The sequence below is a fragment of the Oncorhynchus gorbuscha genome, linkage group LG01 (genome assembly GCF_021184085.1).
Source record: "Oncorhynchus gorbuscha isolate QuinsamMale2020 ecotype Even-year linkage group LG01, OgorEven_v1.0, whole genome shotgun sequence".
NCBI classification, from domain to species: Eukaryota; Metazoa; Chordata; class Actinopteri; order Salmoniformes; family Salmonidae; genus Oncorhynchus; species Oncorhynchus gorbuscha.
In genome coordinates, this window is record NC_060173.1 from 13,021,462 (window position 1) to 13,042,997 (window position 21,536).

Here is a 21,536-nt window from a genome sequence, read left to right on the forward strand (position 1 = left end):
CGGGCAGGCACCGTGTTATGCTATGGAGCGCACAGTGTTTCCAGTGCGGGTGCAGAGCCAGCTGCGGCACATACCAGCCCTTCCTATTGGCCGGGCTAGAGTGGGCATCGAGCCAGGTAAGCTTGGGCAGGCTCGGTGCTCAAGAGCTCCAGTGCGCCTGCACGGTCCGGTCTATCCAGAGCCACCTCTACACACCAGTCCTCCGGTAGCAGCTCCCCGCACCAGGCTTCCTGTGCGTGTCCTTGATCCAGTACCACCAGTTCCAGCACCACGCACCAGGCCTCCAGGGCGCCTCGCCTGTTCAGCGCAGCCAGCGCTTTTCTCCTCTCCTGCGCTATCGGAGTCTCCCGCCTGTTTAGCGCAGCCAGAGCCTTTCTCCTCTCCTGCGCTGCCAGAGTCTCCAGTCTGCCCAGTGCTCCCAGTCTGCCCAGCGCCTCCCAGTCTGCCCAGTGCTCCCAGTCTGCCAGGATCCGCCAGAAGTGCCAGTCTGCCAAGATCTGCCAGAAGTGCCAGTCTGCCAAGATCTTCTAGATCGGCCAGACAACCTGAATCATCCAGTTCCAGCCAGCCAGGATTTACCGGAGCCTACTACCTGCCTGAGCTTCCTCTCAGTACTGAGCTTCCTCTCAGTACTGGGCTGCCTCTCAGTACCGGGCTTCCCCTCAGTACCGGGCTGCTTCGTTCCCGGGCTGCCCCTCTGTCCTGAGATGCCCCTCTGTCCCGAGCTGCCCCTCTGTCCTGAGCTGCCCCTCTGTCCTAAGCTGCCCCTCTGTTCCGAGCTACCCCTCAGTCCCGGGCTGCCCCTCTATCCTGAGCTGCCCCTCTGTCCCGAGCTGCCCCTCTGTCCCGAGCTGCCCCTCTGTCCCGAGCTGCCCCTCTGTCCCGAGCTGCCCCTCTGTCCCGAGCTGCCCCTCTGTCCCGAGCTGCCCCTCGGTCCCGAGCTGCCCCTCGGTCCCGAGCTGCCCCTCAGTTATGTGGGGATCAGGGTGAGGACTATTAGGCCATGGTCGGCGGAGAAGGTGGATTATCCCAGGACGCGAAGGGGAGGAACTAGGACATTTATGGAGTGGGGTCCACGTCCCGAGCCAGAACCGCCACCATGGACAGACGCCCACCCGGACCCTCCCTATGCTCTTGAGGTGCATCCCGGAGTCCGCACCTTAGGGGGGGGGGTTCTGTCACGCCTTGGTCATTGTATTTTGTGTTTTTGGTATAGGTTTGGGTAGGCCAGGGTTTGACATGGGTTTATTATGTTGTGTTTCGTATTGGGGTTTGTAGTAATTGGGATTGTGTATGATTAGGGGTGTGTCTAGTTAGGCTTGGCTGCCTGAGGCGATTCTCAATTGGAGTCAGCTGCTTATCGTTGTCTCTGATTGGGAACCGTATTTAGGTAGCCTGAGTTCGCGTTGTATTTTGTGGGTGTTTGTACCTGTCTCTGTGTAGTAGTCACCAGATAGGCTGTAATTAGTTTTCGTTTCGTTTGTTGTTTTCGTTTATTCAGTTATTTCATGTACCACGATACTTTCATTAAAAGACATGAGTAACCTACACGCTGCATTTCGGTCTGACTCTCTTCATTCAACAGACGAACGACGTTACATGAATGAGCTGTATTTTGCCATAAGCAAACAAGAAAACACTCAACCAGAGGCGGAACTCCTAGTAGCCGGAGACTTTAATGCAGGGAAACTATAACCAAATTTCTATAAACATGTTAAATGTGCAACCAGAGGAAAAGAACTCTGGACCACCTTTACTCCGCACACAGAGAAGGATACAAAGCTCTCCCTCATCCTCCATTTGGCAAGTCTGACCATAATTCTATCCTCCTGATTCCTGCTTACAAGAAAAAATTAAAGCAGGAAGCACCAGTGACGAGATCAATAAAAAGTGGTCAGATGAAACAGATGCTAAGCTACAGGACTGTTTTGCTAGCACAGACTGAATATGTTCCGGGATTCCTCCGATGGCATTGGAGTACACCACATCGGTCATTGGCTTCATCAATAAGTGCATCGATGACGTCGTCCCCACAGTGACCATACATAGCCCAACCAAAAGCCATGGATTACAGGCAATGTCCGCACTGAGCTAAAGGCTAGAGCTGCCGCTTTCAAGGAGCGGAACTCTAACCCAGAAGCTTGTAAAAAAATCCCGCTAAGCCCTCCGATGAACCATCAAACAGGCAAAGCGTACAGGACTAAAATCTAAGATTGACTAAGATCGAATCGACTAAGATTGAATCCTACTACACCATCTCTGATGTTCGTCGGATGTGGCAGGGTTTCTAAACCATTACAGACTACAAAGGGAAGCAAAGCCGAGAGCTGCCCAGTGACACGAGCCTACCAGATGAGAGAAACTACTTCTATGCTCGCTTCGAGGCAAATAACACTGAAACATGCATGAGAGCACCAGCTGTTCCGGAAGATTGTGTGAACACGCTCTCCACAGCCGATGTGAGTAAGACCTTTAAGCAGGTCAACATTCACAAGGCCACAGGGTCAGACGGATTACCAGGACGTGTACTGCAAGCTTGCGCTGACCAACTGGCAAGTGTCTTTACTGACATTTTCAACCACTGTCCGAGTCTGTAATACCCTGTCCGAGTCTGTAATACCAACATGGTTCAAGCAGACCACCATAGCGTCTGTGCCCAAGAACACTAAGGTAACCTGCCTAAATTACTACCGACCCGTAGCACTCACGTTCGTAGCCATGAAGTTCTTTGAAAGGCTGGTCATGGCTCACATCAACACCATTATCCCAGAAACCCTGGACCCACTCCAATTTACATACCGCCCCAACAGATCCACAGATGATGCAATCTCTATCGCACTCCACACTGCCCTTTCCCACTCCACACTGCCCTTTCCCACCTGGTAAAAAGGAACACCTATGTGAGAATGCAATTCATTGACTACAGCACAGCGTTCAACACCATAGTGCCCTCAAAGCTCATCAATATGCTTTGACCTTGTGTCTTTATTCTGTCTGTACATTGACTATTGCTGGCAGCACTTATTCACTAAGTATAATTCCAGGTATGTGAAAATGTACTTGGTGAATAAAGTGATTCTGAGCCTGGTTCCTCTCTAGGTTTCTTCCTTCTAGGAAGCACAATATTTGGGGTCTAGGTTACTTGTAAAAGCACTTTGTGACAACTGCTGATGGAAAAGGGTATTATAAATTTGATTCATTGACTCGATGGGACTGCATATAGGTCATAGGACAACCTTGCAAGTGAATGTGACCCCAATGTGTTGACACTGTGTTGACTTTATACATCCCAAAAAGCATCGACCACATGATGGCCCCCAGGGCAGAGAGTGGAAGAGTGGTGTAGCAGTGAGTCCTTCTAGGAACCCAGATCAAATGACATTGTAGATTTCAGGGGCCCTACAGGTAAAGTAGTATGTGATGTGCGTAAACACCTAGTAATTCCATAGCAGATATTGACTTACTGACTGAACTTACACAGTGTAACCATATCAAATTGTTTCAAATGCACATTGACAGCACATGCATGTAGGACCCAGACCTAATGACACTTCAGATTTCAGGGGCCCTTGAGCTTTAGAAAATGTCTAATGTGTGAGCAAATACATTATTAGCCGAACTGCACAGTGATTATTAAAGTAACTGTCCAGTGTTTCAATATTTATATGAAATATGACCTATAATTACTTACAATATGGGTGAAATAGTTTTCCTTTACACATTTTTTAATTAAGTTTTAAAAAGCAGTTTTTTTCTGTGTTGGAATGGTGTGGGCGTGCCCCAACAACATATTAATGTGAGTAAATTGATGATTTGCCAGCTCATCCTCTGCAGGAGTATGACATCATCGCCTATGAGGAAATAGCAAGAATTGTGGAAACTGTATGTTTGAGGTACAACTTTTTGGTGTTTTTTTTTTAAATGTTTTTTTGCCAATTTATGCTTTATCCACAAATACGGGTATACAGTAGGATGGGTCAGCAACATTATTTAGGTATGAGTTAACAGAATTAACTTTTAAAATTGAGCTTTTCTATGGACAGTTACATTAAGACAGCGTTCCCAAACCAAGGGTCACAACCCCATGTGGGGTCGTCTTATATGAAAATGGGGTTGTCGGATAATTACCAAAATCTGGAAAAAATATAAACATACATATATATATATATATATATATATATATATATATATATATATATATATATATATATATATTATAATATAGTCGTTGTATCAAAATCATTGTAATGTGGTTAACCTTAAAATTCTAAATTCAAATGATTTCAATCTACAATATACAATTCAACCAGAGCACCTTAGATCATGGAAAAAGTCTGCACTTGAGCATTACACCTGAATCCTCCCCACCGTGAATGGTTCGGTCCGCTACGCCTTGAAACCACACAGACTATTGCAGAGACTTTGATATTACCGGACGCAATTGATATGTTGAAAATAATGTGCGGGGAGGCAGAGGCACAGAAACACAGATCAATAGCTTTGTCAGATAACACTGTTAAACAAATCATTTATGATATTGCTAGCAATCAAAACGAAACTCTTAACTGCTGAACGATTCAAAAACTACCCAGTGTATGCTCTCCAAATGTGAGGACAGAGATGCCCATGCATTGCATGTTGTTCTCTATACATGTCGGGGGATGCTATTCACGAGGACATATTTTTCTGTCTCACGATTCCCGAGCATGCAACTGCACATGGAGCTGTTCAGTGTGCTGCGTGGCCATATTGGCCAAAAACAGTTTCCATGGGACTGAATGGTGGGTTTTTGCACAGATGGGGCTCCATCTATGGCGGGACGGAGCGCGGGCATATGCACTCTAGTTATGAATGTCTCCCTCTCTCATATAGACGCATTGTATGTTACACCGAGAGCATAGTCCTCAAAAGAGCTGAACAAAGAAGTCAGAAATATGCTGCAGCGGGTAACTTTGATTGTAAACTACATAAAACCACATCCACTGCGCGCCCGCCTGTTCGGAAAACTATGTGAAGACACGGGATTAGAGCATGACAGTGTTCTATTTCACACGGAGGATTGGTGATTATCGAGGAGCGTTGGAAAGATTTTTCACACAGAGAGGAACTGCTGTCATTCACAATGGATGTAAAATTAGACTTGGTTGACTTTCTGTGTGATTAAAAAATACATGTTTGTAACAGAAAACAGCATCTGTAAGTGTCCCATACGAGTGATGACTGATAACCTTCAAGACTTGGAAGAGCACATTGGGAACGACGTCCCAATCCGTTTGACTGTGCCCCTGGTTCAATCGAAATGCTTGTAAGTGAAATCGAACAGCTGAGCGAGCCGTCATGTGACAGAATGCATTCACTGGTCACTACCGAGGGGCTTTGGTTCCTGACTCAACTGGAATAATAATACCGTCACCCTCTGAGCATTAATGCAGCGTTCAAAACAACTGGGAACTCGGAAATCTCCGACTTCAGTGCGTTCAAGACAACTGGGAACTCTTTTTTTATTTTTACGGTCAACCAACTCGGAATTCCAAATTCAGGAAATTGGGCCTCTTTCTAGAGCTTCCGACTTTCCGAACTGAACATCACGGACGTCATGATTTGACCTCGTATTTTTCCGAGTTCCCAGTTGTCTTTAAAGAACCATCAGTGCTCTCTTCTGTATTAAAACCAAATATCGATACAGGTTGGATGTGACAGCAGAGATAAAGTGCGCAGTCGACCACGTTAGAGAACCTCAGACTCTCGACATGCATCAAGCACACCCATCTCATTAGTGGTGGTGAGATAAGACACATTATGTCAAACTAATTTGCAATTGACGTTCATAACCCCACATTAAAAGTATGTGATGGGGAGTTGAGAAGACAATCATAAATACTGTTAGAATGTTTTTCAATTGACTGCCATAGCCCCAAATAAAACAGTTAATTACATAATTATTTTGACATGGTGGGCATCGCAATAATTTTCAGATATCAAAATGGGGTCGTGGGCCAAACATGTTTGGAAACGCTTGCATTAACAATAATAATTAGTGCAAACCAAACCAAATGCAAACCAAAATGCTTTCAAACAACAGTTCACATGTCATGAGATAAACCCAATACATTTATCAGTTACAAATTACACAAGTCTCACACTTACATGGTGGATAGCCTCAGCCTACATTAACAACTCGATAGACCGAACACACAAGGCATGCAAGCATTGACAAAATGACCTTCTGACAGCCTTGCAAAGTGCACACAGACCTGACAGACAAAGACAGGCGAGGATTCCACCACAGGGAAAACTCTTCTCTCGGTCCTGGATTAATAATAATAATAATATATGCCATTTAGCAGACGCTTTTATCCAAAGCGACTTAGAATCATTCTACGAATGGGTTCCCACTTCCCTGGCGTTACAAGCGCCATGCTCTAAACTGCTCGGCTATCATCACTAAATCATATCCGACAATAGGAAAGGTAAACTGGACGTGGTGGTCACTCTGCTATCAGGCATAGCTTCGGACAGAAACAATGCGCTCGGAGTCAGTCAGTGTAACTTAGGACTGACCTTTGTAGCTCCCTATTTTAAACTATCAACGGATAGCTTAATGTTTGTCTATCAAATAATATACTCACATTTTGTACAGTTGCACTGTAACGGAAAACGGTATATTATACGGTAATTTGGGAGTATTAATAACAATAAAATACTGTTTTACTGCAGAATACTGTCATTTATGGTGCATTGTGGGGAAATGGTGAGGCCAGGGAAAGAATCCTGTCTCTCAAATGGGACTGTAATTCCATCCCATAAAATACAGTACCTATCTTTGGAACACCAAAAACCTTTTGACCCCTAATGTGTGCATGTTATTGTTGTTTCTGGCTTATTACCATTTTTTTGAGGTGTGCCTCATAAGATGCTGTAATATACTGTAATGAGTAAACACTTTACCTAGCAGCCAACCTGCTTGCACCAATACCTTGTAATTACAGTATAATAGTCAATTTAACGGTATTGTACTGTGTGTCATTACATAAGTACTTGCTTCGATATCGTATTTATATTACAGTAGGTGTACTGTAATATGAAATACAGAATTATAATTGCCACCGAGCTGCCTGCAAACTTAAACTACCGTCTAATTCACTTTAATAATTTGTCTAGCCTAGTTTCATGTCTGTACAGTACAACAAAACTTTATCGCTCAGACTCAAAACTATAACCTTATCAGCAGCTCTCTCTGTTTGAATTGCCTCTCACCTTGCCGAGTCCAACCAGTCTACATCACTGCAGCATGTAAACATGCTCTCTTTACAGTTTAAGTTAAAGAAGCAAGAAACAAAGTCAAGAACTAGTTCACAGCATTTTATATCAGAATCCTAATTTAAAACGTATATTTATTCACAAAACCTTCGAGAAAGAGATAATGTTTTACATCGTTATTAAGCATGCATATTAAAAGGTGTTATTGTCCTGCGAGAGGGATTGAGATGGCATGTATCATTTTGAAATATTCATTTAAACATACAAAATAAAAGTTTACTGTAAAAAGGCTAGTCATTGTTTCAACATCCCCACCGAACCACAGCCACGTCCACTGAACAACATAATATATGTGTCAGCCGCTTGTTTTTACCTGCAATTGATGAAATAGTGTAAGGATGTCCTGTCAAACCGGCTGATACTGTTTACAGGTCATTTAAATCCATAACGACTAAGCAGTCAGCCTCTCGTTGTTCGGAGGACAGTCAGCGCACTGCGCTCTTGTCAACCAATTGCACAAGCGCAACGAGCCCTCCTTCCTCGAGTCGCGCAGAAAGTTGTCAGGCAGAGGTATGCATGAACATCTATGTCTGAGGCAGTCCCTGCGCGGTTGACGTCTCAGTCCTATTTCTAATGGTGTAGAACCAATTTAATTAAGGTAGCAAACAAGCCCAACTCAATAATTACATTTTGCCAATATATTTACGCAGGCTATCTGTGTTTTGATCCATATGCAAGAGACATCCTACTTCACTTTGATTGTGTAGGCGGGAATTATTCTCTGTTCTACAAATAACGCAACTAACAATGATAGCCTAACCAATCCACTTAATAGTTAGGTACTCCACCATGTAAAATGTAAAAAGGTGCACTGCAAGCAAATATGAGCAGTGCCTGTGGTTTTTAGATATAAAATATATCTTAATCTGTAGTAGACATTGTGCAACCTACAAGACATACTACAACCCTCACATTTGGCTTTGATACCTCAACCGTTGTTGTGATAGGATCAACTACTTGCAATAAGACTTTTAGTTATGCATAATGATAACAATCAGATGGTAGCCTGATCATCGTATGCTATGGCTTTAAGGTTGTCCTGTTTGGAGAGAATCTCGCTTGTTTACTGCTTGACACTAGTTACTATGCGAGATCACATCAAATGCTAAGCCAGAGCATTTCTTTACCTGACCAGGTAAAACTCTACCTGAGTATTTGAGTTGTTGTTGAACTCGCATGACTTCAAGCTGAAAAATAAGGGAGATTTCCTCCCAAAAATGTTATCCAAATGTGAATGAAGCACAAGACATTATAGGCTTAATATTTGGCCAACATTCTTACAATTAAATGCCAATTGAATAATCAGATTTGCCATCACATACGCAGTTCAAGCAGACAAACAAACTCAAGTCACAAGTAAAATCAAATCAAATCACATTTTATTTGTCACATGCTTAGTAAACAACAGGTGTAGACTAACAGTGAAATGCTTCCTTACAGGTCCTTTTCAAACAATGCAGAATTGAAGATAAATATTAAACAAATTTTAATTAAAATAGAAATAGTGACATAAGAAATAAATACACATTAAATAATTAATAACAAAATCAAGTAAAAAATAACATGGCTAAATATAGGGACTACCAGTATCGAGTCAATGTGCAAGGTTACGAGGTAATTGAGGAAGCTATGTACTGTAGCTATTCCTTTTATCCAGGTGGGTGAGGGCAGTGTGGAGTGCAATAGAGATTGTGTCATCTGTGTATCTGTTGGGGCGGTAGGCAAATTGGCGTAGGTCCAGGGTGTCTGGGATGATGGTGTTGATGTGAGCCATGACCAGCCTTTCAAAGCCCTTCATGGCTACCGATGTAAGTGCTACGGGGTGATAGTCATTTAGGCAGGCAGGCTACCTTGGCATTCTTGGGCACGGGGACTATGGTGGTCTGCTTGAAACAAGTTGGTATTAAAGATAGGTTCAGGGATAGCTTGAAAATGTTAGTGATGACACTTGCCAGCTAGTCAGCGCAAGCTCTCAGTACGCGTCCTAGTATTCTGTCTAGCCCCGTGACTTTGCAAATGTTAACCTGTTTAAAGGTGTTACTCACATTGGCTATGGAGAGCGAGATCACACAGTCATCCGGAACAGCTGGTGCTCTCATGCATGGTTCAGTGTTGCTTGCCTCAAGGCGAACATAGAAGGCATTTATCTTATCTGGTAGGCTGGGCAGCTTGCGGTTGGGTTTCCCTTTGTAATCCGTGATAGTTTGCAAGCCATGCCACATCCATCAAGCGTCAGAGCCGGTGTGGTAGGATTCCATCTTAGTCCGGTATTGACGCTTTGCCTGTTTGATGTCTCATCGGAGGTCATAGTGGGATTTCTTATAAGCATCCAGATGGGTGTAGGGTTCCTTGAAAGTGGTTGCTCTAGCCTTTAGATCAGTACAGATGTTGCCTATGGCAACATGGCTTCTGGTTGGAGTATGTACGTATGGTCACTGTGGGGACAACTTTGTCGATGAACTTATTAATGAAGTTGGTGACTGATGTTGTAAACTCCTCAATGTTATCAGCTGAATCACACAACATATTCCAAGTGAGCCAATAGAACATGAACTCAGTGGCCATGCCACTTCAATATTATTAAAGACCATCCTGGATCTTTCATTCTTGAGAGTGAAACAAACCCATTGTTTTTTTGTTCTTTGGTGCAATATTAAATAAGTGGTAATCAAATCAAGAGCCTAAGAAAGACTTTGAATTTAAAGCATTTCATTCCATTACGGAAAACTTTTTGTGTTGGTTGTGCCAGCCAGCCAGCCAGCCAGCCAGCCAGCCAGCCAGCCAGCCAGCACAACAATAGTCTGCTGTGCTACTGTAGATAACATCACCTGGAGCAGACCTGGGTTCAAGTACTATTTAGAGTCTTTCAAATCTGAGGGTTTTCTTTAGCATACCTGGAATGGCAGGTGGGTGGGGTTTGCATTTTTGGGATCTTTTGGGACTTCTCTATTGGTCCCATAGAGCAGAGGATTTCATAAATGGTTAATATTTCATGGCGCACATTCTACAACCAGCAACAGTCAACTATGAGGGCAGATCTCTTCGGTAATTGTTAAGGATGCGTGATTTATGGTCTTGCAATATTATAGGAACTCATACAGCTTTGGGATGTCACACATCTCTGTCATACAATTTCACAAACTCACTGAAAAAACTGACATTGGTCCAAAAGGCACAATTAAACGTCACACAGCAAGGCTCAAACATCACACTGAGTGGCACAGTTGCAAATGGTTTCACAGCAGTTGAAAGTAAGAGCAATGCTATCAATTCATCCACATCCAGCATTCTATCTGACATTCCTTCTTCTTTTAACCCAATGAGTGAGTTATGACAGACACACACATACAACAGTGGAAGCTCCTCGGAGGACCATCCTACTCAGTGAATTTCATAAAAATAAAAATAGTGAAACACTTAGTTATCCTTTTTAGATAAAACTATACTAAATATATTCAAATCACCAAATAACTGGTTTAAAACAGACTGTTACAATGAAGGTCTACAGTAGCATCAACAACACTTTCTGGGGTAGCACAATGGTTTAGCCGGAGGACAGCTATTTTTCATCCTCCTCTGGGTACATTGACTTCAATACAAAACCTAGGAGGCCCCTTCCATAGACTCACATATTAATTATGATGACTTCTGGAGGACGTCCTCCAACCTATCAGAACTCTGCATGAACTGATAATCACTGGCTGACATTCACCGGCTGACAGAATTTTGTGACCGCCACAGCCCCAACTATGACAAATTCCGGTAGACATCCTCCAACCTATCAGAGCTCTTGCAGCATGAACTGACATGTTGTCCACCCAATCAATGGATCAGAGAATTAATCTAGTACTGAAATCATAAGCTACAGCTAGCTAGCACTGCAGTGCATTACATGTGGCGAGTAGTTGACTCACAAAGAGAGAAAGCCAATAGTTGAACAGTTTTGAACAAATTAATTTCTTCCAAAATCAATTAGAAGCAGCAGCAAGAGATCTAACTATATTTTGCTTAATTTTTTTCACTTTCACTTAATTAGATAGCTAGTGCTGTTAGCTAATTTAGCCTACTCAAACACCCAGCGCAAACACATGAATGGTATTTATGTTATCTATCTGGCTATCCAACACTGGAAATCTTCCAAGTCAAGGTAAGCTTTCGGGTTTGATTAATTTATTACCACGGGGGCCCACCGGAGTAACTGCTAAACTGCTTGCTGTACACTGTACTGCATGATTGTATCGGGTTTACTAACACAGTAGTTCTAGTATCTATGTTGACTATTACATTAGCTAATATGGTGACAATGATGTAGGCTGTATGTAGTGGTTAGGGAAAGGTAAAGGGGATACCTAGTCAGTTGTACAACTGAATGCATTCAACTGAAATATGACTTCCGCATTTAGCCCAACCCCTCTAAATAAGAGAGGTGCGGGGGCCTGCCTTAATCGACATCCACATCATCGGTGCCCGGGGTTAGCAGTTATGGTATGAAGGTTTGGCTTAGAGGGAGTGTGCAAGGTGGTATTGAATGTGTCACTGTCTGTCACCTCGATTACTCCAATTTGTCTTTAGCCGAACATGTGCACCTACGTTATAATCTTGAATTTGTAAGCTAGGCTGTAGCAATGGGTATAGAGAAATGTTTGTATCATGTAGTAGCCTAATATCGATGTTATATTGAGCTGGGGGAATGGAATATGAATGACAATCATCCAATATGCTGTAATAGAAATAAGGCCATGCTCATTAAAAATATCATCATCCTCCCTCATCTTAAACGCCACCGACAGCCACTGACACACAGAGAGAAAGAGACACACAGCAGCATCTGCTAGGCCAGAGGCTGAGGGAAGAATGACATCGTGGGAAGTGGTGTCGGGGCGATGGTTTCCCATCCATATCTGTGGCAGTTCAGAACCACAGCTCCCCATGCAACAGAGCAGCAACAGCTCCCAGAAGGACCCTGTAGGCCTGTAGACCATTTCCTGCTTCTAATCAACAACACCTCATTGGATCATTTTAGTCAAGGCCGCAAGGAAGCTAGATACATGATATATGGAAAAGAAAGGCACTTAATTACATGATAGATACACTGCACCCATGTTGGTAGTGTAAAGGAAATTAGACAATAAGGCAATCATTGTAGTCAAAGTTAGATACATGATTTATGAATAAGACTATAGGCTTCATAATAAATATGCTGCGTTCGTCTTTGAAGTTTAAAGAAAATGTGAAATTAGACCACCTAGGATGAACAGGCAGGCACTTGTGTGTGAAGATATTCTCTTTAATCATAATCATCCTTCATATTTTAGTTGAGGAAAAACAGTATAAGAACCACACATTGCTCTTTTCATGCAGTATATTTTGGAATTGTTTCTAAATTAATAAAATATTCCACCTTACCAAAATACTACCCAACACATTATTCTCCTCAATTCTCTTCACGATATTGTAATAAATATTGTTTCCTGGGAAATGTAAAACATAGAATGAAAAGGGCTGAATGAGTCATCTGAATCAGGGGAGCATCATGACTGAGTATTTATCCTGTCTGATTGTTTACCACCAGTCCTTATTTCACTGCATGGGAATAGAAACACAGGATGCTATACATAAATGACTAATTACCCGTTTTCTTTTTTACAGATAATAAAAAACATCTGTTGTCTGAACTTGTGGCGTGGGATCACGTTTACCCCTGGTAGAGTATGTTTGGTTATCAGCTATTTGTTTTAGAGATAGGTGAATATGACCCATATATTTCAATGTACAGTATACTGAACAAAAATATAAATGCAACATAAAACACTTTTTTATACCCCCTTTTCTCCCCAATTTCATGATATCCAATTGTTTTTTAGTAGCTACTATCTTGTCTCATCGCTACAACTCCCATACTGGCTCGGGAGAGACGAAGGTCGAACGCCATGCGTCCTCCGAAACACAACCTAACCAAGCCGCACTGCTTCTTAACACAGTCGTGCATCCAACCCGGAAGCCAGCCGCACCAATGTGTCGGAGGAAACATCGTGCACCTGGCAGAGCCTGGGCGCGAATCCAGAGTCTCTGGTGGCATAGCTAGCGCTGCGAAACATACACAAATTTAAAATATTTTACTGAGTTACAGTTCCTATAAGGAAATCAGTCAATTAAAATAAATTCATGAGGCCCTAATCTGTGGATTTTAAATTTTACAGACCGAATGTTGATTGTTCCAAATGTATATCTACAATCAATCACATTTATTTATTAAGCCCGTCTTACATCAGCTGATGTCACAAAGTGCTGTGCAGAAACCCAGCCTAAAACCCCAAACAGCATGCAATGCAGGTGTAGAAGCACGGTGGCTAGGAAAAACTCCCTAGAAAGGCCAGAACCTAGGAAGAAACCTACAGAGGAACCAGGCTATGAGGGGTGGCCAGTCCTCTTCTGGCTGTGCCGGGTGGAGATTATAACAGAACATGGCCAAGATGTTCAAATGTTCATAGATGAGTGGTTGTCAAGGGTGCAACAGGTCAGCACCTCAGGAGTAAATGTCAGATGTCTTTTCATAGCCGATCATTCAGAGTATCTCTACTGCTCCTGCTGTCTCTAGAGAGTTGAAAACAGCAGGTCTGGGACAGATAGCACGTCCAGTGAACAGGTCAGTGTTCCATAGCCGCAGGCAGAACAGTTGAAACTGGAGCAGCAGCACGTCTAGGTGGACTGGGAAAAGCAAGGTGTCATCAGGCCAGGTAGTCCTGAGGCATGGTCCTAGGGCTCAGGTGATCTGAGAGAGAGAAAGAAAGAAAGAGAGATCGAGAGAGAATTGGAGAGAGCATACTTAAATTCACACAGGACACCACACTTTATGGTTGGTGGGTGGGATTGTGCAAAGGGAGGGGATGGGGGAGTTTTGGGGGCTGGTATAAGAAACAGGAAATGGAATCATAAGGAAGTTGCTCTGGTCACACTACTTTTCCTGATAATATTCTTTTTTTTGACTTATAGATCAATATAGCCATGTTAGTCCTCAAGTAGTGTACATCTCAATGAACTCCTTGTTTACAGCCGACAGCCTTTTAAAGGCTTCTATGTTCCTGTCCTTGTCCCCAGGGGACCTCTGAGGAGGATGAGTAAGTAATGAAGATAGACCTGTGAAGCAGCTGGATGTGGATGCAAGAACACACAGAGTGATCTGGCAGAGTTCAGCCAGCCTCCAGAGACCGCCGGACCAGCCTGGTCAAAGGTCACTGAGAATGACCAACGCTAGCATGACTCTGCGACCACGTCCTCACGCACATCATGGGCTGTGTTTTGACCAGGGCTCTATGGGCGGAATAGGGTGCCATGTAGGGTCCCATATGTAGGGATTAGGGTGACATTTGGGACAAAGAACATGATAGGCTACAGCTCTTCAACAAAACAAACTGAATGTTTTTTGCTATTTTTGTCCTGTCTTTGGATCCTACAGTCAAACAGACTTTGCTTTCATGGAGTACAACATACCAATAAAACAGTCTTAACTGAATTTAAACCCATTTCTTTAAGGTGGAGGCTGCATCAGTAGCTTCTTTTAAATCACAAATTGGACCACTGCTGTGTAATGCAGGTTCAAATTGTTTTTTCCTCCTCTTGTGTACAAACACATTACAGATTAGCCTTGCTAATAGGTTTCCTTTCCTCATCTACAGTGTGTTTGTGTGGGTGTGTGTGCACCCCATTGTGTATTTAAAGGCACTTTCTCACCATTTCACAATGAGCATCCAGTTTAATTATCCCCAGCTGGATGTGCAGCAGCAGTCCTTAGAGGCCTGAGGACCACTGAGGGACGCCTGGCCTGTAGGGTGTGTACGTGTGCGAGTGTGCATCGCATACAGGGCGGGAGCCTGCAGCCGGCAGTGCCACTGACCAAGGACACTCCGGAACCTGCCCGGAACCCTTCTCTGAACCTTCCAATGGCCAAAGATGTTCTAAAGCAAATACATTCATACTGTAGGTTATAACAGTGTAATTACTATTTTACTAGATTGTACTTTCTAAATAAATACCTTTCTAAATAAATACATTATCCAATTCTTCAGTTCTTCAGTACTGGCGACATCTTCTGGTAGGAGTGAGTCCATCTCTCCTATACGTAGAATGTATGCACACATGACTGTAAGTCGCTTTGGATAAAAGCGTCTGCTAAATGGCATATATTATGTAAAAAGGACATTTAGAGCCATTGCTCAGAAACATGACAACCAGTAGAGGTCAGCATTCCCCAAATACAGTGCATTCAGAAAGTATTCAGACCCCTTGACTTTCTCCAAATGTTGTTCCTTACAGCCGTAATCCAAAATGTTTTAAATAGTTTTTCCCCCTCATCAAACTTCAATAAATACCCCATAATGACAAAGCAAAAACAGGTTTTTATGAAATGTTGGCAAATTTCTTACAAATAAAAATCGGAAATATCGCATTTACATAAGTATTCAGACCCGTTACTCAGTACTTTGTTGAAGCACCTTTGGCAGCAATTACAGCCTTGAGTCTTCTTGGGTATGATGCTACAATATTCTTCAGTACACCTGAATTTGAGGAGATTCTCTCATTTTTCTCTGCAGATCCATTCAAGCTCTGTCAGGTTGGATGGGGAGCATCGCTGCACAGGTATTTTCAGGTCTCTCCAGAGATGTTTGATCAGGCTCAAGTCCAGTCTCAGCTGGGCCACTCAAGGACATTCAGAGACTTTTCCCAAAGCCACTCCTGCGTTGTCTTGGCTGTGTGCTTAAGGTCATAAGTCGCTCTGGATAAGAGCGTCTGCTAAATGACTTAAATGTAATGTAATTTTCCCGTTGGAAGGTGAACCTTTCTCCCAGTCTGAGGTCCTGAGTGCTCTGGAGCAGGATCTCTCTGTATTTTGCACCGTTCATCTTTCCCTCGATCCTGACTAGTCTCCCCGTCCCTGCCAATGAAAAATATCACCACAGCATGATGCTGACACCACCATGTTTCACGGTAAGGATGGTGCCATGTTTCCCCCAGATGTGACGCTTGGCATTCAGGTCAGAGTTTCATCAGACCAGAGAATCTTGTTTCTCATGGTTGAGAGACCTTTAGGTGCCTTTTGACAAACTCCAAGTGGGCTGTCATGTGCCATTTACTGAGGAGTGGCTTCCAAATGACCATTCTACCATAAAGGCCTGATTGGTAGAGTGCTGCAGAGATGGTTGTCCTTCTAGAAGGTTCTACCATCTCCACAGAGGAACTCTAGAGCACTGTCAGAGGGACCATCAGGTTCTTGGTCACCTCATAAGCTAGGCCCTTCTTCCCCAATTGCTCAGTTTGGCTTTGGGAAGAGTCTTGGTGGTTCCAAACGTATTCCATTAAAGAATAATGGAGGCCATTGTGTTATTGGGTACCTTCAATGCTGCAGAAATAATTTGGTACCCTTCCCCAAATCTGTGCCCTGACACAATCCTGTCTTGGAGCTCTACGGACAATTCCTTTGACCTCATGGCTTTGTTTCTAGCTCTGACATGCACTGTCTACTGTGTGACCTTATATAGACAGGTGTGTGCCTTTCCAACTCATGTCCAATCAATGGAATTTACCACAGGTGGACTCCAATCAAGTTGTCGAAACATCTCAAGGATGATAAATGAAAAAATGATGCACCTGAGCTCAATTGAGTCTCATAGCAAAGGGTCTGAATACTTATATGAATAAGGTATTTCTGTTGTTTTTAATACATTTGCAAACATTTCTAAAATCTTGTTTTCAGATGGTTGTCTAGGTGTTCACACAGTAATTATTTTTCAATGAAAATGACTATAAATCAACAAATATACCATCATGTCTAATACAGCTGAGCAATATCAGAAAACACACACACACACCTGCTGCCAAACTCTAGCTCAATATTGCATCATAGTGTAATCCAGAGATAATTCAAAAAGAGATAAAGTCTTGTCTGGCAGAACCTTTGCTACAAATGCATTACATTTTTAATTCGTTGCTAGGGTTGTTGCTTCTGGTAAAATGTCCACCCTGTGACATACCAGGAGGTGCTTGACCTCGCTATACCAGTCTGAGCTCTGAATATCTTTGTCACAGGACTTTGGGTCAGTGCTGACTTTGGGTCAGTGCCCTTACCTTTGATCAAGCGGTAAGGGTAGTGGACATGACGACGTATAGTACCAGTCAAAAGTTTGGACACACCTACTCATTCCAGGGTTTTTCTTTATTTTGACTATTTTCTACATTTTAAAATAATAGTGAAGGCATCAAACTATGAAATAACACATATGGAATCATGTAGTAATCCAAAAAGGTTTAAACAAATCACAATAATCAACACCTTCAAATTTGTGAGACACGGAGTAGGCGAATGGATGATCTCTGCATGTGTGGTCCCCGTCATGAAGAATGTCGGAGGTGGTGTGATGGTATGGGGGTGCTTTGCTCATACCACATTCTGCAGGGATTTGCCATCCCATCTGGTTTGCGCTTAGTGGGACTATAATTGTTTTTCACCAAGACAATGACTCAACACACCCCCAGTCTGTGTAAGGGCTATTTGACCAAGAAAGAGAGTGCTGCATCAGATGACCTGGCCTCCACAATCACCCGACCTCAATGCATTTCAGATGATTTGGGATGAGTTGGACCGCAGAGTGAAGGAAAAGCAGCCAACAAGTGCTCAGCATGTGTGGGAACTTCAAGACTGTTGGTAAAGCATTCCTCATGAAGCTGGTTGAGAGAATGCCAAGAGTGTGCAAAGCTGTCATCAAGGCAAAGAGAGGCTACTTTGAAGAATCTCAATTATAAAATATATTTTGATTGTTTCAAACCTTTTGGTTACTACATGATTCCATATGTGTTATTTCATAGTGTCTTCACTATTATCCTACAATGTAGAAAATTGCAAAAATAAAAACTACGGAATGAGTCCAAACTGTTGGCTGATACTGTAGTCCAGACCTCCTGTGGCATGCATCATCATGAATGAATGGATAATTGGTATTCCTAGATCTCCGTTATTGAACACATCCATAGATCTCAATTATTAAACACGAACCTGGTCCCAGATATGTTTTTGCTTTCGTGCCAACTCCCAAGCCAAACATTGAGGGATGCAAGAGGCCATAGGGGTCGCCGTGCAGGTTGGCAAGACAGCACAAACAGATCTTGAACCAGGCACATTCAACACATCTATATAACTCTGGGCAACACTCAGTACTATAGCTGTCAATGAAACAGTGTGCCATTGGAAAACTCTTTACAAGACAAAAAAGGCAATATGACATGAATGTCATCTAATATTGTGTAATATATTTATTAACCTGCATAAAATGTTGGTATCCATACAAGTATTGTGGACTTACAAATACTTCTCTTCCTGTGATCTCAATAATAATATTTTCATCTAAAAGTCAAATTAAAAATATTTGTAGCACAAAATTACAGCAACATAGAAGCATGAAAAGGAAGTTGACAAAAAAAGGAGAGCGATTCTTTATCTGTGAAGAATAAAACAAGAGGACATACATTTTGGATCTGACACCTGTTAACTGGAATTTACTGCATCTTAGCATGTTCCATGTAGCCTGGGATTCCAGACCGCATCATACTACAGTTCACTATTGTTTCACACTGAAACCTGAAAGAGTTGTATTCATCCAGGATTTGTAGGCTGTTCGATTGGAACCCTATGGGGCAAAGTAGATCTTAAAACTTTACCCATTAGGGGCCACGGTACAGAAGCACAGCCCAATCTGCTGGTGAATTAACTTTCCTTCAAACACTCCGCACTTCAGATGCCTTAGTATATACAGTGGGGGGGGGGGATATTTAGTCAGCCACCAATTGTGCAAGTTCTCCCACTTAAAAAGATGAGAGAGGCCTGTAATCTTCATCATAGGTACACTTCAACTATGACAGACAAAATTAGGGGGGAAAATCCAAAATCACATTGTAGGATTTTTTATGAATTTATTTGCAAATTATGGTGGAAAATAAGTATTTGGTCACCTACAAACAAGCAAGATTTCTGGCTCTCACAGACCTCTAACTTCTTCTTTAAGAGGCTCCTCTGTCCTCCACTTGTTACCTGTATTAATGGCACCTGTTTAAACTTGTTATCAGTATAAAAGACACCTGTCCACAACTTCAAACAGTCACACTCCAAACTCCACTATGGCCAAGACCAAAGAGCTGTCAAAGGACATCAGAAACAAAATTGTAGACCTGCACCTGGCTGGGAAGACTGAATCTGCAAAAGGTAAGCAGCTTGGGTTGAAGAAATCAACTGTGGGAGCAATTATTAGGAAATGGAAGACATACAAGACCACTGATAATCTCCCTCGATCTGGGACTCCACGCAAGATCTCACGCCGTGGGATCAAAATGATCAAAAGAACGGTGAGCAAAAATCCCAGAACCACACGGGGGACCTAGTGAAAGACCTGCAGAGAGCTGGGACCAAAGTAACAAAGCCTACCATCAGTAACACACTACGCCGCCAGGGACTCAAATCCTGCAGTGCCAGACGTGTCCCCCTGCTTAAGCCAGTACATGTCCAGGCCCATCTGAAGTTTGCTAGAGAGCATTTGGATGATCCAAAAGAAGATTGGGAGAATGTCATATGGTCAGATGAAACCAAAACAGAACTTTTTGGTAAAAACTCAACTCATCGTGTTTGGAGGACAAAGAATGCTGAGTTGCATCCAAAGACCACCATACCTACTGTGAAGCATGGGGGTGGAAACATCATGCTTTGGGGCTGTTTTTCTGCAAAGGGACCAGGACGACTGATCCGTGTAAAGGAAAGAATGATTGGGGCCATGTATCGTGAGATTTTGAGTGAAAACCTCCTTCCATCAGCAAGGGCATTGAAGATGAAACGTGGCTGGGTCTTTCAGCATGACAATGATCCCAAACACACCGTCCGGGCAACGAAGGAGTGGCTTCGTAAGAAGCATTTCAAGGTCCTGGAATGGCCTAGCCAGTCTCCAGATCTCAACCCCATAGAAAATCTTTGAAGGGAGTTGAAAGTCCGTGTTGCCCAGCAACAGCCCCAAAAAATCACTGCTCTAGAGGAGATCTGCATGGAGGAATGGGCCAAAATACCAGCAACAGTGTGTGAAAACCTTGTGAAGACTTACAGAAAACGTCTGACCTCTGTCATTGCCAACAAAGGGTATATAACAAAGTATTGAGATAAACTTTTGTTATTGACCAAATACTTATTTTCCACCATAATTTGCAAATACATTCATAAAAAATCTTACAATGTGATTTTCTGGATTCCCCCCTAATTTTGTCTGTCATAGTTGAAGTATGCCTATGCTGAAAATTACAGGCCTCTCTCATATTTTTAAGTGGGAGAACTTGCACAATTGGTGGCTGACTAAATACTTTTTTTGCCCCACTATATGGGTCTAGTCAGCTTCACTATAAATGTCTAGTCAGTTGCACTATAATAGGTCTAGTCAGCTTCACTATAATAGGTCTAGTCAGCTTCACTATAATAGGTCTGGTCAGCTTCACTATAATAGGTCTGGTCAGCTTCACTATATATGTCTAGTCAGCTTCACTATATATGTCTAGTCAGTTTCACTATATATGTCTAGTCAGCTTCACTATATATGTCTAGTCAGTTTCACTATATATGTCTAGTCAGCTTCACTATATATGTCTAGTCAGCTTCACTATATATGTCTAGTCAGCTTCACTATATATGTCTAGTCAGCTTCACCAGAATAGGTCTAGTTAGCTTCACTACTATGTCTAGTCATCTTCACTATATATGTCTAGTCAGCTTCACTATATATGTCTAGTCAGCTTCACTATATATGTCTAGTCAGCTTCACTATATATGTCTAGTCAGCTTCACTATATATGTCTAGTTAGCTTCACTACTATGTCTAGTCAGCTTCACTATATATGTCTAGTCAGCTTCACTATATATGTCTAGTCAGTTTCACTATATATGTCTAGTCAGCTTCACTATATATGTCTATCAGTCTAGTCAGCTTCACTATATATGTCTAGTCAGTTTCACCAGAATAGTCTAGTCAGCTTCACTATATATGTCTAGTCAGCTTCACTATATATGTCTAGTCTAGCTTCACTATATATGTCTAGTCAGCTTCACTATATATATCTAGTCAGCTTCACTATATATGTCTAGTTAGCTTCACTACTATGTCTAGTCAGCTTCACTATATATGTCTAGTCAGCTTCAC

At 42.5% G+C, this 21,536-nt stretch overlaps 1 protein-coding gene across 5 annotated transcripts in view; it reads right to left on the minus strand.

The window, feature by feature from the left end:
* Positions 1-7,802, minus strand: part of LOC124033219 (anoctamin-1-like) — a 105,646-nt gene extending 97,844 nt beyond the window's left edge. For all 5 annotated transcript variants that reach the window (XM_046345225.1, XM_046345221.1, XM_046345203.1 and 2 more), the window contains exon 1: positions 7,634-7,802. The gene's annotated coding sequence lies outside the window, so the exon portion shown is untranslated. The remainder of the gene's footprint in view (positions 1-7,633) is intronic.
* Positions 7,803-21,536: the final 13,734 nt, after the last annotated feature.